Below are 17,435 nucleotides of genomic sequence, written 5' to 3'. Positions count from 1 at the left end.
TATGAAATATTACTCTTGTTTAATTGAGGGCAGCAGTTAGCGTTGCCACCTCACAGCAAGAGGTTCTCCAGTTCGATCGTCGGCTGGGGTGCCTTCTGAGCAGAGTCTGCATGCCCTCCCTGTGGTCGTGTGGGTTTCCTCCGGGTGCTCCGGTTTCCTCCAACATCCCAAAGACATACTGTAGGTGGATTGGACACTCTAAATTAGCCCTAGGCGTGAGTGCATGTGTGTGCCTTCTGTGGAAGGTTGGGAGCCGGGCTGGCAACTCGACACCGTAAAACTCCACTGCCAAGCATGAGCGGACAGGTGATCTGCTCTGGCGACCCCTAACCGGGAAAAGGTGAAAGAAGAAGAAGACCCCTGTTTAATTGACAGTCTCATATTGAAATAAGTAGTGAGGACTGAAGCTCCTTAGTTACTGACCCAGGATAATAAGGAGTGTCACATTTAGTTGGTGTCAGTCCAGTGGGGTATTGGCCAAACATCACATTTAATTGGTGGCAGTCCAGTGGGATTAGCCAGATGTCACAATCTTAACCACCTTCTTCCTTTTTGTGTGGAGAGCAAGGAGTAGATAATACACACGTTCTAGGGGTGGCCTAAACTGATAGGGTACTAGGAGTACCTCCAAGCTTATTTGAGGACAAAGTTCCACACTATCTTTGATTATGACTAGGAATTCTGGATTTTTGGTATTATAAAACAAAGGTTACTACATGCATCTGTGAAGCTGAGATGAACAAGAGTACTATCATGTATCATTATAACCACCAGATTAGCAGCAGACACCCTCCCAGGTGAATACATTCAACTTGCAGCTGACGCTCTAGCCTACCCCGTTTCACTCTTGATTAACAGATCTCTGTCAGAAAGTTATGTTCCTACACTATGGAAAGTCTCACACATAATTCCCCTACACAAAGGAGGCCCCTCCACAGACCTAACCAATTACTGCCCCATAGCTATTCTCTCACCACTCTCCAAAATACTACAGAGATACATTCACTCTCAAGTCTCAGATCACCTCCTTGCTAACAACCTCCTCTCCAACACACAACACGGTTTCCGACCTAACCATAGCACCACCGCCACCTTACTCTCTTTCTCTAACACTATCCTACAAAATAAAAAATGCAGGTTATCTCTCCTCAGCTACCTTCCTAGACCTCTCTAAAGCTTTTGACATGGTCCCACACAAACAACTCATCTCTCTTCTCAATAACCTATCCTTCTCTCAACCAGTCATCAACTGGTTTCAGAGTTACCTATTTGACCGCCAACAAGCAGTTGTTTGGCAGGACAACCTATCCCCTCAACTACCAGTCCCCATAGGAGTTCCCCAAGGGTCCATCCTGGGACCCCTACTCTTCTCTATTTTCACCAATAATCTAGCCTCAGCCACAACACATGGCACACTCATACAATACGCAGATGACTCAACCATCATCTGCACAGCCTACTCCCTACCAGAACTGCAAAAAGTCACACAGGAAACATTTTCTTCTATTGAAACTTGGTTATCCAATGCCCAACTAATACTCAACCCAAACAAAACATAATTACTAATCTTCCAACCCACCAACTTACCCTAGACAGCTCTCACTTTAACATCACAGCAAAAGACAACACCACCATCCATCCTACAGAACACACCAAATTACTAGGAGTAGAAATAGACAATAAACTGAACTTTGACATTCACATTTCCATGACCATTAAAAAAGTGCACAAAAAACTAGGAGCATTATATAGAAATCAGCAACTACTTACCAAAGCAGCTAAAATTTCGGTAGCAAATTCTCATCTTATGACTACCCTACTTTATGCCTCTCCAATATTTACTAAACTTAGACAATGCGATCTAAATAAGCTCAAAACCTGCTACAACAAAATCGCCAAATTCGCCACAGAGGCTTCCTACCGTACTCACCACTGTCTCTCATTAGCAGAACTGGGCTGGCTAGAGCTCCCCCACCTCCTTCAATGGTACCAACTCACACTCGCCCACAAACTAATAAACCAACCCCTAAAAGTCCCATCCATCCAGAATCTACTCCAACCCTACATAACCACGAGACCACTAAGATCCAGCCACAAAAACCTCCTACAGGTCACAAGAGCCATTAACTCTGCTGGAGAAGCATTATTCTCCTGCAGTATAGCCAAACTCTGGAACTCCCTCCCATCCTCAATTACCTCTGTAACTTCTTGCACCCACTTTAAATCCTTACAAATATCATACTTCAAAACTTGCCAGATATGCCCTTGCAACCCCCCCCTCTAATACCACCCCCCACCCACTACCTCTCTCAGCCCCCTATCAACAACCTACTCTTAGCAAGCTTGGCTAATCATGTTCCCAGCTACCTACCACATAATACTAACTTCTTGTAGCAACAACTGCTAATGGCTATTATGTACCTCAAAAACAGTTTGTATCAATTGTTCACTGATGAATCTCAACTACATTTTAACCATGTTTAGTATATGTCACCATATTTTAAAATTGTACTATGCTCTACAGCTGTTTTACATCTGTTTTCTTCTTGTCTTGTGACCTTAACTGGACTAATGTCTACATTTAAATGCTATGTTTTCTTAACTGTATAATGCAAATAATACTTAATGTGGAGCTTTTCTCCCTGGGCCTCTGCTGAAAATGGACCTGTGTCCAGTCGGACTCTCCCTGTCAACAAATGTAAATAAATAATAAATAAATAAATAAACTGCTGTGTGTTGAAGTTTGGAAGTCTGGTAACTAGTTTCAAAAGAATTATGTAGATTCCCAGCTGCAGACACATTTGAGCAGAATCCTATACTCTTTCAGGAGTGATGGGAAGCATATAGTGATATTCCTTCTAAATGGTAATGCACATTTGCTAACTGAATAAAAATGAGGACAACTGAGTTTGTGAGTCTTATTAATTAGTGAGTTACAGAAAGCGCTCACCTCAGTAATTTTTGCTTACAGAATATAAGGATTTGTGATCACGGGTTTTAGTATTCGCTGATAAAGATTTACAAAAGAATCAGTAAATATTGACGGGAGCTGTGTAACTGCAATAATTGTACAAAGTCTGAGATGGTATATCAGTGGAGGTTGTTAATTTAGTAGTGCAGTTTCTATGTTAAATTCTGTATGTGTCAATGAGTACATTATTATTTTCAAAATGTTCTTTCAAAATAGAATAAAATTCAGTATAAAACTAATTCCTGCTTTTACATCCTCAGGAAGGTTCTGTGTATGCAACCAAGTAAACCTTCCAGTAACACTTCCAGTAGCAGCAGTTTCGCAACTGACATCAGCTGAATCATCAGCATACTTCCAAGAATGATTACTTACTTGAGACAAAGAAGCAGTAAGGTCATACAAAGATGATTTTCCTCAGATGAGGGAAAAGAAGCCATGAAGTCTCTCATATTCTCCAAGCCTAAATATTAATGTGGGCTTGACAATGAAGAACTCTAAAAATAAGTGTTGCAGAAAAATACAGTTTTTCCCAAATCATTCAAAATCTTTCTCATACTTGTCAGAGGGGGATTATAGCAGCAGCAAGAATTATCAATTATACCAATGCTGGGTCTTATCTGGGGTTAGAAAATAAACACTTATAAGACTGAGAAACTTTGTACAATTTATCTGCTTTCTTGGAGACAGTAGGTTGACCATCAGACAAGTTACAGGATGTAATAAATACATCCCCCAATGCAGGAAGAGAGTACAGTTGTATAAGTAAACTTACCATAACAGTAGATGGTTGAATGATCAATGCTGCAATACTCTTAGTTATATTGGTTTATACTGTGCTAAGGATATAACAGCGAACAACTTCCAAAGCTTCAGGACTCCTTCCATGCACGAAAGCTGCCAGGCAGCTCGAGCTTAGCCGAATAAAAGATAAGTTTGGACGCTAAGTCCTTCAGACCTTTCCTGCCAACAAAGACAGTGAGGCTGAGCCATGAAAGGCCAATGTTGTTAACAACAAAAAAATACATGTACACTCTTTGGGATAAAAACAAAATGCCAAAAAACAGGGGTGAGAGTGTGGAATGACTGGCTACTGCAGCAATGATCATTTGACCATCTACCATTATGGTAAGTTTACTTGCACAACTGTACCATGTTCATCATATTGCTGTAACAGTCTTAGCTATTACAGATAGATTACCCTAGCTTAGCACATTTGGAAGTTGGAAAGAGAAAAGTCCAGAAGCCCCTGGAAAATGGTCCTAGTGAAGCCTGACCTGGACCTGGAGAAGGAATCAAGCTAATATTGCTTTATAAAAGGATGCACAGAAAGCCAATTAGCAGCTTTTAGACAATTTCTAGAGTCCAACCCTTTCCAAAAAGCCATAGATGAAGCCAAGGCACTGGCAGAGTGGGCCTTGACCCAGCCTGGGATAGTTTTGTTATGGTGAGTATAACAAAAGGTAATAGCCTTTTAACAACCATTTGAAAATAGTCTGTTTTGACACAGATTGCATTTTCTTCATACCTTTACAAGAAATGAACTCAAGATCTAACCAATTTAGTTCTGTGAAGATAGTACATGAGTTGTCTGTGGACATCCAAGGTATGGAGTATCCTTTCTCCCTCATTTTTAGGTTTAGGAAAATAAACAGAGAGATAGATAGTTTGGCTTAGAGTGAACTCAGATGCCACTTTAGGTATAAAAGAAACCATGTCCTTGTGGAAAATGAGATAGTGTTAGCTCACCATAATAGCTTGCAACTCAGATACTCTTCTTGCAGAAGTCAGGGTAATCATTATAACTGTTTTCTATGTTAGGAACCTTCAGTCAGCCAGGTTAGCTAGTTTAAAAGGAGCAAGTGCTAGCAAACACAAAATTATACTCCCAAGGAGGGAACAACAGTTTACTTGTAGGCCTCTTCTGCAAAACCCCTTTCATAGGATCATAGGAGGTTACTACGCTAACAGCCCCAGGACCCTTACAGGCCTAGCGAAGCTCAACTCATGTTCCCAAGGGTGTCTAGTTCAAGCAGACACTAAAATCAGCACCTATTGCCCTTGTCCAAGACCCATCCAATTGTCCAAATTGTGCTTAAATAGGGCCAACAAGGGGCTTTGTTTAAAATTAATAGGAAGCTTGTTCCAAAGGTGGAGCAACCTCTGTGAGACAAATCTGTCTCTCCAGCAAGTTCTGTTGATGTCACATACCGGGTTAAGGTCCTTTGAGCGAGTGACCCGTGTGCCTTTTGATTTGTGAATGTGCAGCATTTCCATCAAAGCTGGGTCAGAGATTGCTCTATATGCAAGGCAGAGGTTACCTCTGAGCAGTCTGTATGACACAGAGTAAAGTGACAATGATTTTGGTCTGTCCGCATAAGACAGATCTTGAAGACCCTGGATTTTCTTCGTAAGGCACCTTTGTGGTCTTTCCAATTGCTGCAGGTGTTTAGAAAGGAACATACCAAAGGGAGCATTATACTCTATTATTGGTCTGATGAGGGAAGAGTACAGGGGGGTTATAACCTCTTTTTTTTCTGGAGGCAATGACCTTACTTATGAGATGAGCAATATAAAATGCCCTTCTTACCACTGTGGAGACATGGTGATCGAAGTTAAGGTTGCTATCAACCTGTGTGCCCAGATCTCTCACCACTGACTGTGTGCTTAGGGTATTGCTATTGATGCAGTAGTTTGGAGGAACATCACACTTGTTGAAGGGGATGATAATGCATATTTTTTGCATTAAGTTTACAACCATGACTTTGGCACCAGTTAGTAGTCTGTGTAAGACCTTCTTGCAGGATGTTGACATCATTAGGGGTTTCAGTGATCGCTCCCAGTTTGCAGTCATCAGCAAACTTTGTTAGTCACAGTCCTTTTGTTTTAGCCTATACTTCAGACAAGTAGATTCCGAACAGCAGGGGCCTCAAAACCAATCCATGTGGAAGATCACTGGTGATGGGTCTGCTGGAGGAGGCTGTGTCCACTATTTTGACCGTATGAGTTCTATCAGTGAGCCAGTTTGCAACCAACCTGACAATATATGGGTTGATACCCAGTTGTGTGAGATTATCAACGATGCCTGAGTGGGGGATTGTGTCAAAGGCATTGGCTAAGTCTAGGTAGGCTGTATGCACAGATTTACCCTCATCTAGGGCTTTGAAGACTGTCTCGAAGAAGTCCACCAAGTTTAATAGGCATGATCAACCCTTGATAAAACCAAACTGGGTGGGTCAAGCATTTGGAGATTTCCTGTAACTTTGTTAATAAGGTCCATGATGATTCATTCCATGGCTTTGCAGATAAGGCTGGTCAGATTAATGGGTCTATAATTCCTGTGGATGCATGGATGCACCCCCTTTGGGCAAAGGGATGATGGTAACTATTTTCCATTCCACTGCAACAAAGCCAGTGGCTTAGGCTGTGATAGAAAAGCATGCTAAATGGTGATGCTAATTCCTGTTTTAATCCATGTAGAACACGGCCCTGAATGTTGTCTGGTCCCACAGAAGCTGTGTTTTTGGCCTTGGAGAAGGGATTTAAGACCTGCTTCTCTGAGACACTTGGTGGGGGACAGGCGTCTGGCATGATCTGGAGGATATGTGGTGGGGACAGGGGAGTGAAGTTATGACTGAACCTGTCAGCAAGCAGGTTTGCTATATCCACAGGTTCTATATATGTAGTACTATTAACTACAAGTTCAGCACAAATCTGGGCCTTACCTTTCAGGTTATGGATGTAACTAAAGAATGCCTTGTGGTTATCCTTAATAAGGGAAGCTAATTTGGATCCGTGGTTAGTTTTGGAGGACTTCACTAGGAGTCTTATTTGCTTGTTTAAGTTGAGGAGGGAGTGTTTCCAGTTTTGAGACCATTCCTTCCTACTCTTAGACAACAATTTCTTTCTCCTATTGCACCAGGCAGGTTTGTTTTTCCTTGAAGATCTTGCTTTGGTTCTATCAGGTACAGCAGAGTCAATACAATTATACCGATGCTTGTATAAAGCACTGATATATAACTCAGCATAGGTGTTTGTTCCACTAGTGGGGGGAGGGACTATGAAGCTATTTATACCGCCACGTAATCTGAGCATCCAAGTGCTCCGGATTATGCGGAGGGCTCTGCATTTAATGACAAGCGATGCCACTGTTCCGCTGTTCCACACCGAACAGCTGTGGCTCCACTACACAAATTCTGATAGGTTTGTATACCACAATTACTGCCAATCGGCATTGCGGTATACAAACCAATGCATAACTGTGCTGCCCTTCCACATTATAAAGCGTTGGCTGTGCTCAGCAGTTTCTGATTGGCTCGTAGACCGCATTTACAGCCAATCATGAATGCGGTCTATGAGCCAATCAAGTAAGCTTCTCAGGGGGACGGGAGCCAATGAGAACTCCCCAATACAGGCCAATCGCATTCCAGGATGCCTTTTCACACCAAAATAATGGCTTGAAAAGATTTCCAGGAATCAGTGATTTTACTTTTTGCAAGTTGCTTGCAACAACAACTTGGAAGGAAGAACTCTGAAGACCGGGAACTTTGGCATTGGGGAAAAGGAAGGAGCGGCTGTGGTGAAGACTTCAGGACTTGGAAGCCAGCCTGCTAGGAGAGGAGTTAGTGAGCTGAATGGACTTGAGGTTCAGGGACTGTTCTTGCTGCTGCTTTGGTGGAGTGAGACTGGTCAGTAGGCTGATGTTTATTTTGTTGCCTGCTGGATCATCGTTTGTGCTGTGGATTGTATTAAGCTGCTGGTGCTGTTTACATAGGTAGAGGTAAGTGACTGTTTTAGCTGCAATGGTTAAGGTTAATGTTAATGGTTAAGGTTAATAGTTAGGCAAGTATTTCCCTAGCCTTAAAACTGGTATGCTAGCACAGATCCTGTTATTGTAGCAATTTTCAAAGTTTATAAGAGCAATATTTAGTATCTCTGGGCTGCTTGTCCCCCTAGTACATCTGATACTGTCAATTAAGCAACTTTCTGAGTTTTATAAGAGGAATATTTAAAGTGCCTCTGTGTTTGTTTTGCTTGTCCCACTAGTGCATCTGTAAATGTAATTGCCATTTTTTAGAGAAACTGTATGCCAAGTTAGGTCCTGTTCTAGCAACTTTGTAAGTTTATAACAGCAATATTTAAAGTGTCTATGTGCCATTTTAGAGAAAATGTATACCAAGTCAGATCCTTGTTATTCTAGCAACTTTCTACATTTATAAGAGCAATATTTAAAGTGTCTCTGTTTGTGCTGCTTGTCCCCTCGGACATCTTTGAAAATAGTTGCTATTTTTGTTTTGCAATAACTGTATGCCAAGTCAGGTCCTGTTATTCTAGCAACTTTCTAAGTTTATAAGAACAATATTTAGTGTCTGTTTGTGCTTGTCCCCTAGTACATTTCTGAAAGTAAAAGCTAATTTTTTTGCAGAAACTGTATGGCAAAAGTTTACGAGAGCATCATTTCTAAGTTTATCAGAGCAATATTTAAAGAGTCTCTGTTTTTGTGCTGCTTGTCCCCCTAATACGTTGGGCAGGGCTTTGTCCAGATTTCTTGCACTAAGAGGTTGAGAGGTATGTCAGAATGGATGTCAGAAGTGAGTTATTTATAGTAATGAGATGATTTAAAGTATTTGGTTTTGTTTTCTGGTAGAACTTTAGAGTGTAACTTGATTGTGCATTCTTTGGTCATAACTGTTCTAAGGCATGATGTCTTAAATAGCACATTCTTGTAAAAGTACAGTGGGCCTTGGTTTTAAAGTACAGAGGGCCCAGGTTTTAAGTACCCTTTTTAGTCACCTTTGCCAGGCCCAGAACTGGCAGTAGGACAGGGTAGAATGCATCTAAAGTGGTGTATGTAAAATGCAGGTAGTATTGGTGTGTGTGTGTGTGTGTGTGTGTGTGTGTGTGTGTGTGTGTGTGTGTGTGTGTGTGTGTGTGTGTTGCAAGTGCATTTGTTAAGTTCCATGCTCCATGGCAATAAGTCTACATCTGACATATGACAGGATGCTATTTAACTTGGTCTAACTAAAATCATTTGTGTGACTTGTAATGTCTGCGTAGGAAATGTAGTAAATTTGATTTTTATTTTTGTAAAACGCTGTTTCATTTACTTATGGTGTGGTTATGGTATTGCAGATAATGGTTTTGGATCTGAGAAGTGTCTTATTGAATTTTAAAGATGTTCTATCATGCCCCATGGTGAAGGCACGTTTTGCGCAGTGCGAAAATAGGGTGTTCTACGTTTTGACCATTTGTCACACATTGTTAGGGTCTGTGTTCCACATTGGCCTCTTAAGAGGTTGAGACCTATGCACATAATAGGTAGTAATTGGCCTTGTAGAAGTTTTTTAGTCTAGTTGTTGCTAAGGGGGTTCTATCTTGTGTTACAGTTACTTCTAGCGACACTGATTTGTAGTCAGATCTCATCAGGGATGGCCACACACTAGGGATGGTGTTTGGGCAAGTGAGTTAGAATGTGTATAATTTACCCAGTCTATGGATGGGTAATTAAAGTCCCCCAAAACCAGGGTGCTTGTATCTTGATTGACTCAAGTAGATCCAAGTAGGCTGAGTGGATTTCCTGATTCATAGAGGGGATCCTATATCTGGCAATTACCTGAACAGGGGGTCTTACCTACAGTCAATTGCATCTGAAGTAATTCAAGGGAATCATGCTGTTTAACCAGTCTAGAGGTGTATTTATATTTAATTAATATTAATACACCACCTCCTTTAGTCCTCATGCTTTCAGTTTGTGGTCTGCACGTGTGGTGAGAAATGTAACCTGGCATAGCTGGGGTGCTCTCCGCAGCCTTAAACCAGGTCTCAGTGACTGCACAAATGTCAGCATCTTCCAGGGTGAGGACTGCTTCCAGTGAGTGCAGTTTCTGATTTAGACTCCTAGCATTTAGCAGCATAACCTTGAGGTTGTTTTTAGAGGGTATTTTTACATCAGGAATTTTGTTCTTGTGGCATTGCCTAAAAAAGCTAGTAACCGAAATCCCAGGGTGACAGATGAAGACCATCTCTGGCAAAGCATCGAGGTCTGTCGACCATGTCATCTCAGGCTAACAGATACTGGATCCCCATTGAATGACACCAGAAACTAAGCCAATTGTTGAAGTCAATCATTTTTTTTTTTGGATTGAGATATCATCCTAGGCGAAGGTAAAATGCTGCTTAAGGCTAGGGACATACCTGCCTGAGACACATAATTCAAGAGGTCAATCATGTCTCTCTTCATATAGCCAGTGAGGTACATCTCAAGTCGTTCACACCAACATGGGCTATGACAGTCATAGCATAGTCATAACAGTGCTTGTTGTTGAGAGACTTGAGTGTGTTTGTGATATGGTGGATTATGGCACCTGACAGACAGCTGACCGTGACATTTTCCTTATCCAACCTGGTGAGAGGGACATCTGTATGTCTCACAATTGAGTCCCCTATGACCAAGATGTTTGTTTTTGTGTTATGCCTTAGGGGCTTGACTGGTGAGACACTGGTGTGTGATAGATTATGTGTACTACATTCTGCAGAGAATGTATTATGTGAAGCATGCTTGTGTTTGTGTTTGGGAGATCTTTGATGTTTAGGTAAGCTTCCTGCAAGGACCTCCACATATGTAGGTGTATGTGTTGTTGGTTTGGTAGGTGCAGGAAGTGGTGTGTGTCTGCTGACAACCTGCTTAGTATCAGCAATTTGACAGGAGACTGCACTGAAACAGGCAGACCCATAGACAGACATGCTGAAATGGCTGATAAATTAACCTTAATAGAGGAATAAGAAAGGCCATAGGATAGTAACTCGCACAAATATTGTAAAACCAGAGAACAACTAGCCCTGAAAGGGTGTTGCTTAAGTCGTTGGCACCAACTAGCAAACCTTTTCCATTTGCTAATCTACAACTTTCGATCAGCAAGTGTTCTTCCCTCCATTAGTACCTGTTGCATATCCTCATTAAACAGGTGCCTAAAAGGAATTAAGACCCTATCATCCAAGCAGTCAAGTGAAGTTGACTTGATGTCAGAGAGTATCAAACACCCCTGTTCTTGTGTGACTAGATCTAATTTGGAAGGAAGCGTCTGGTAATTGGCCCTGGCCATTTCCAAAAGAAGGAAGAACCATGGTTGCCTGGGCCAGAAGTGAGTCACCACAATGATCTTGGGGGATTACTTCTGAATCTGCAGAAGTACCCTAGATATTAGTAGGAATGGTGGAAAAGCATACAGGAACATTACTGTCCAAGGAAAAGAAAAGGCATCTGTCTTTCAGGCCTTCTTGCATGGAGTCCTAGAACAGAATCTTGCCAGCTGGATTTTCAGAGAGGAGGCAAAGAGGTCTATGTGAGGAACTCTTCACAGATGGATCAAATCTTGTAAGACCCCCTGATCTAGTTTCCATTTGTGAAGGTCGTCCTGCTGAGTTTGTCTGTAGCACAGTTTTGCTCTGACAGAAGGTAGAATACCTACTGAAAGAGATTCTGCTGTGAATCTAGATCCCAAGCTAACATAGCTACTCTGTAAAGCGGGCATGACCTGGTTTACCCTGCTTGTTAATGTAGCACATGACTGTGGTATTGTCTGTAACAACTTGAAAAGGTCCTGGGGACCAAAGATTATTCAGAAAGTTGAGTGACTTGATCAGGGCAGGCATCCATTTGATACTTATGTGCCTGTGTCTATCATTGGTGTCCCACATACCATGCACATTTATGCCTCCTGAAACTGCTCTCCAAGCAAAGTCCGAGGCATCTGTGGTAACTGACTGCTTTGAAACAAGGAAAGAGAAAGGAAGAACTGGATTTAAGGATATCTATTGCCTCCACTAAATTATTTACCTTTTGTGAAACCCAAGCACTGTGATTTGAAATGACAAAGGGTGTTAATTCTGGGACCAAAGATACTTCAAATAACACTCTTGCCAGAGGTATCATGAGAATCACAGAAGCCATGAGACCCATAATCCTAAGGTATTCCATCACAATAATTAAAGTCTGAGTGAAAAACATATAAACAGATACAGATATACATATATTTTTTTTCCTGTGTAAAAAAAGCTCTTTACCCTGAGGTGTCTATTTGACATCCTAGGAACACAAGTGTGTGTTTGAAGGAGTCAAGAAATAATTTTGAATGTTCTCTTGGAATATCAGAGAGAGATTCCTGACACTTTGAAAAAGACTCTGCAAAGAAAAGCAAGTAGTCTAAATACAGAAAAATGTGGATACCCTGTAGCCTGCAATGAGCTATACTTGGAGCTAGACACTTTGTAAACACTCTTGGTGTAAGTGGATAGTCCAAAGAGTATGGTAGAGAACTGACAATGTGATCCAGACAAACCAGACCTTAAGAAATGTCTGAAGTCTGGATGAAAAGGGGATGTAATAAGCATATTTAAGTCTAGTGTTACTAGAAAGAGGAAGAGGTAACAGGTTGTGAAGTAGCATCGTTCTGTATCTGGGCACTACCACAAACAGGTTTAGGAAAGAAAGGTCCAGAACTGGTCTTGAAGCACTTTTATTCTTTAAGAACATCCCTGAAAAAAAATATTTCCCCACCTGAGAAGGAGGAACTGTTTCTAGCACTCCTTCAGACAGCATGTGAAGAAGACCTAGTAGAAACAAAAGGGTCTGATCTGGAGGATGAGGAATGACTCCCTGGAAAGGAGGAATTTCCTCCCACCTGCCATCTGTAACCTTAATGAATGATCTTCAGAACCCATTTGAAACTACCTGTTGCCAAAGAGAAAAATGGAGATTCAGACCTTCAGGAATGAAAATGGGGGCCATGGTGGTAGGGAGTCACAAAATCTCTTAAATAGTCATTCAGGCTTGTTGGACCACCCTTAGTTTTGGGAGATCAAAGACTTCTTTTTGGAGCTCCCTAGCCAGTTTTTCCTAAATGTCTGTTTACCTGTATTTTTTGAGACTGTTTATTCCGCTTTTTGCCAAAACTGGGTGAACAGAGTTAGAGAATCCCTTACAAAATTTGGAAAAGGAGGGCTGAAAAATCTTAGAGATTCCATAGATTTTCTTGCACATTTCATCATACTTTTTATCACCTCTGCAGCAGACGGGCCAAAATTAAACTCTGTCCAAAGGGGGATTTAAAATGTCATTTTAACATAATCTGGGAGGTTCTGAGAATGCAACCATGCAAACCTCCTCAAAACAGTACCAGTGGCCATAGCCCTGGAAAAAGTATCAATAGTCATACACACACTGTAAACAATGAGTAGTGACCTGTGCAATAGAACAAACTAAATTACTGAATGCAGATTTTTCCTCACAAGAAGAAACTGCAGCTAAAACATTCCTCATAGTTTCATAATTAGTCAGAACAAACTTTAACATACAAGTCCAAAATCAAAGTTGTAGAAGTATATACTTTTTCCTATCCTTATCAATCTTCCCATCCAAATCAGAAAGAGTATGATTGGAATTACGTAAGTGTTTAGCAGCAGTGGGATCAACTAAAGCTATACCTGCTGGGTCAGGTGTTTGAATAGTGTATAAAAAATGAAAAGACTGAGGAACTTTGTGCATCCTATCTGCCTTTTTAGGAGCAGCTGGCTAACTATGAGGAAAACTGCAGGAGGTAACACACACATCCTCTAAAGCAGACAGAATGTAGCAACTCAGTATTTTCTGATGGACTGAGAAATCTCAGTGTTCTTCCTCTGAAAACACTGGCACATTCTAGCAAATCTCGCAGAGAAAGAGAAATTCCCATAGGGAGAATCAGAAATTGAGCTGTACTCTGAGTCTGAATCAGAAACCTGAGGATATAACCATGTATCTATCCCTTCAACTACCTGTTCAGATGCAGAAACTTGAATCTGTTCACTAAAGGAGGTATCCCTCTTTCTTTTACCAGAAACTACTATACAAGAAGGATCAACAGACTGACTTCAATCCTGAGCCAGACTCAGTAAACTACTCTGGCTAAGGAAATTTGAAGACGTGATTACTTTTCTGTTTCTTTTTGTCAGGAAAAATTTGACCAGCTGTACTACTAATGGCAGCAGCAGCTTCCCCTGAGATGGGCACATCATTCTGACACAACAGGGAAGTCTTCCCTGTTCCTTCTCACAGGAGTGACAATAGTGGCTCTCCTTGGCCCACTGAGGGGACCCCAACAGCCATGGAAAATGTGGTTAATCCAATGTCCACAGTAGCTATAGGTGCTACACTAGATGAATCCAGAGTAAAAGATGAATGGTCTGAGATACAACAAATGGTCACAGCAGTCACCCACCTGCAGCTGAGGCAAATTGCTAGCCTGTGTGGTAGCAAAGGCTGATGCTTAACTTTCTATTTTCATGACTGGAAGAAGGACAGACCATGGGACTGGTAGTTTGTTCCACGGTCAATCCAAAAATAGTGTCTCTTTCCTGAGGAAGACAAGTAGCAAATACTGGTAAAATCCACACATCTTTAAAAGTCACTTTTCTCTCAGAAAACAAAAACAGAGAAAGAAGCACTTTAAAACACATTTCAAGCCCCCCAAAGAGTAAAATAAACACAATTTCTTCACAGGAAAAAAAATCAGTTATTTTACACAACTTTTAAACTTACAGGAAGAAAGAATGTTCCCATTTAAAAAGTATGATACAATCTCATGACAGTCCATTAAAACACAAACTCCCATCTTTAAAATGACTTTCCTGAAGAAAAAAATGCTAAAACACAAACAATACTTATAAAATGGAAGGTTCTTCCCCAAAGAGGACCAAAGAAACAGCACCAAGCCAACTGTTGATCCTCAAAAACCTTAAAGGAGCACACTCTTCTGTGCCAGTAAAGTTCTAAAGGGCCCGACACCCAAACTTGTCTATTAGTCAGCTCAGCTTGAGCTGCCTGAAAGTTTGGGTGCATGGGAGGTGCCCTGAAGCTTTGGAAACTGGGCACCTCTTATATCCTTGGCAGGATATAACCCAGATAGCTAAGGCTACTGCAGCAGCAATCAGTATGATGAGCATCAGGAGGAATGGGTATAGGTACTAGTTGTAATAAATAATATTTCTTTAACAAATTGTGGAAGATCATTAAGTTCTCACTGAAAAAAATACTGATTCAGTCTGGATATGGTTTCAGGAAAAGAAAATCTTTTCAAGAGATAATCAAGAGAAACAGTCTCCTCAAAATCAGAATCAGAAATTTCAGGAGAGAAAATCCAAAGTTATGTACTCTACATAATTATAGAGCTGTGTTGCCTGATTCTATCCTTCCTCAATGGATGTGTATTGGATATTACCTTGGATCTGCACTCAGCCACTTCCAAGCTTTGGAGCCATTGTTCAGGTTTCTCTCCCTACTCATAATCCCTATGAATAGAACAAGCTACTCCAGGTTGAGTTTCCCTGTCCAGAAAAGGAAATAAATGATAAAGTACGGCTGTATGCTACCTAAAAGAGTAGGTGACTTAAATAGTGGTAACCTCTATAAGGAAAGACAGGCAGAAAAAGATAATACCTTCGTAAGCCAGAGCCAGGTCAGTTAGATACATCTCAGAATGAAATTATATTATTACCAAACTATACTACCACAAAACAAAATAAGGAGGCGGAAAGTAGATGGAAAGTTGAGGAAAGGATGGAAACAGACAACCCAGATCCATCGTTATGGTGAGTACATAACTTTCATATTTAGAAGTTATGTACCTACCATAACGTTCCATGTTAGTTGTCTTCTCTCGCCTTCTTTCTTGCTGGATGGGTTCGGAGCCGATCCTCGGCTCCGACTCGGCACTTGCTAAGCTCGAGAGTCACTTTTACCAGCTCGAGGCAGCCCCATATCCCATGATGAAAGGCGGTGATTACCCAGATCTCGTTTGGTATCTAGAGGAAACTGCCCATAATCTTCCCACAAAGGAAAGAAGAACAACTGGAATCTAGGTTTATTCTCAACTATAAAACTTTGTTTCCGAATGGAATGAACATGGAAATTTAGAGTGAATATTTCCACATTTTCTTAGAATAATAATCTATTTTAGAAAAAACAAACTTTTTAGAAAGAATCTATGTTTGATGTATAAATTCTAAATTTTGTAAAAATTCGTAATAATAGATGCTATAATAACATTTAGTAATGTGGTTATTTATTAATAATAGCTTGGGTGGATTAAAAATGTTCATATATAATTGATAGTATATTTAATGAAGTTAGAAAATATGAATGTGAATGAAGTCAGTATTTTTGAAGTGAAATGGTATGGTTGAGTTAATAATTAATAAATTGCTAAATCAAGGAGCATTAATTATGTAATTAAATGCATTATATAAGGGGTGGTGTTTGATGTTGTAAAATGTATTCCAGGAGAAGGCGAAGGCCGAGGTACCAAAATTAAAAGAACCTTATCAAACATTCCAGTGTTTGTGTTCCTGTTTCGTATATTAAGGCTGTAAGGGGAACCCAGGTAAATAAAGTCCAGAGCTAACTGGTGACTAAGGAAGAACAATCTCCCAGAGAAGAAGGAAGTTCAAGGTCTGTCCAGGCTAGGGGGACAGGAGGGAGGGACGCAAGAAAGAAGGCGAGAGAAGACAACTAACATGGAACGTTATGCTAGGTACATAACTTCTAAATGTTAAGTTGTCAATCTTCATTCTGCTGGATGGGACTGCGTCCCTAGCACCTCTATCCTGGGTGGCTCAATGGAACAGACTCTTGAGAACTGTGGAACCAAAACTTGCCCTGTCCCTGGAGGCCAAATCCAATTTGTAATGTGAAACGAAGGTATGAGGAGTGGCCCAAGTGGCTGCTGCACAAATAGTGTCTAAGGGTAGTCTAGCCTGAAAAGCTGTAGATGTGGCTAGACCTCTTGTAGAATGTGCTTTAGGTTTTGAGATCAGTTGTTTGCCCCTAAGCTGATAAATGTCAGAAATAGTGGAAGACAGCCATCTGGATAAAGTCAATTTAGAAACAGGGAGACCTTTCTTATTTTCAGCATAAGAAAGAAAAAGCTGATCAGACTTCCTAAATTGCTTTGTTCTGTCCAAGTAATATCTGAGTTGGCGATGAACATCTAGGCAATGCAATCTTTGTTCCGCCCTGTCAGAATGATTGGGGAAAAATACTGGAAGATCAATAGATTGATTTAAATTTGTTTTAGAAGCAACCTTGGGCAAAAAGGATGGATTTTTTCTCAGGGATACTCTATCCTTGTTGAAGACCAAGTAAGGGGGACGAACACAGAGGGCATGAAGTTCAGACACTCTCCTAGCCGAGGTAATAGCAACTAGAAAGAGTGTCTTCCAAGAAAGAAATTGTAATGAGCATGTAGCAGCCGGTTCGAAAGGGGGAAGTATCAAGGATGCCAGCACTAAATTTAGGTCCCACTGCAGTGGGGGATCCCTAACAGGGGGTTTAAGTAGGAATACCCCTCTGAGAAAGGCTTTACAAAGTTTGTGAGACATAATGTTCTGGTCTGCAAATCCGACATGGAAATTCGAGATTGCTGCCAACTGGACT

At 40.9% G+C, this 17,435-nt stretch overlaps 1 protein-coding gene across 1 annotated transcript in view; it reads right to left on the bottom strand.

Moving 5' to 3' along the window:
- KCNH5 (potassium voltage-gated channel subfamily H member 5) overlaps positions 1–17,435 on the bottom strand; it is a 2,144,936-nt gene that overhangs the window by 2,060,068 nt on the left and 67,433 nt on the right.

The sequence above is a fragment of the Protopterus annectens genome, chromosome 6.part0, assembly GCF_019279795.1.
Source record: "Protopterus annectens isolate FY-2018-M chromosome 6.part0, PAN1.0, whole genome shotgun sequence".
Taxonomy (NCBI): domain Eukaryota; kingdom Metazoa; phylum Chordata; order Ceratodontiformes; family Protopteridae; genus Protopterus; species Protopterus annectens.
Note: the sequence above shows the minus strand (reverse complement) of the source record. Positions and strands in the feature narration are given on the sequence as shown.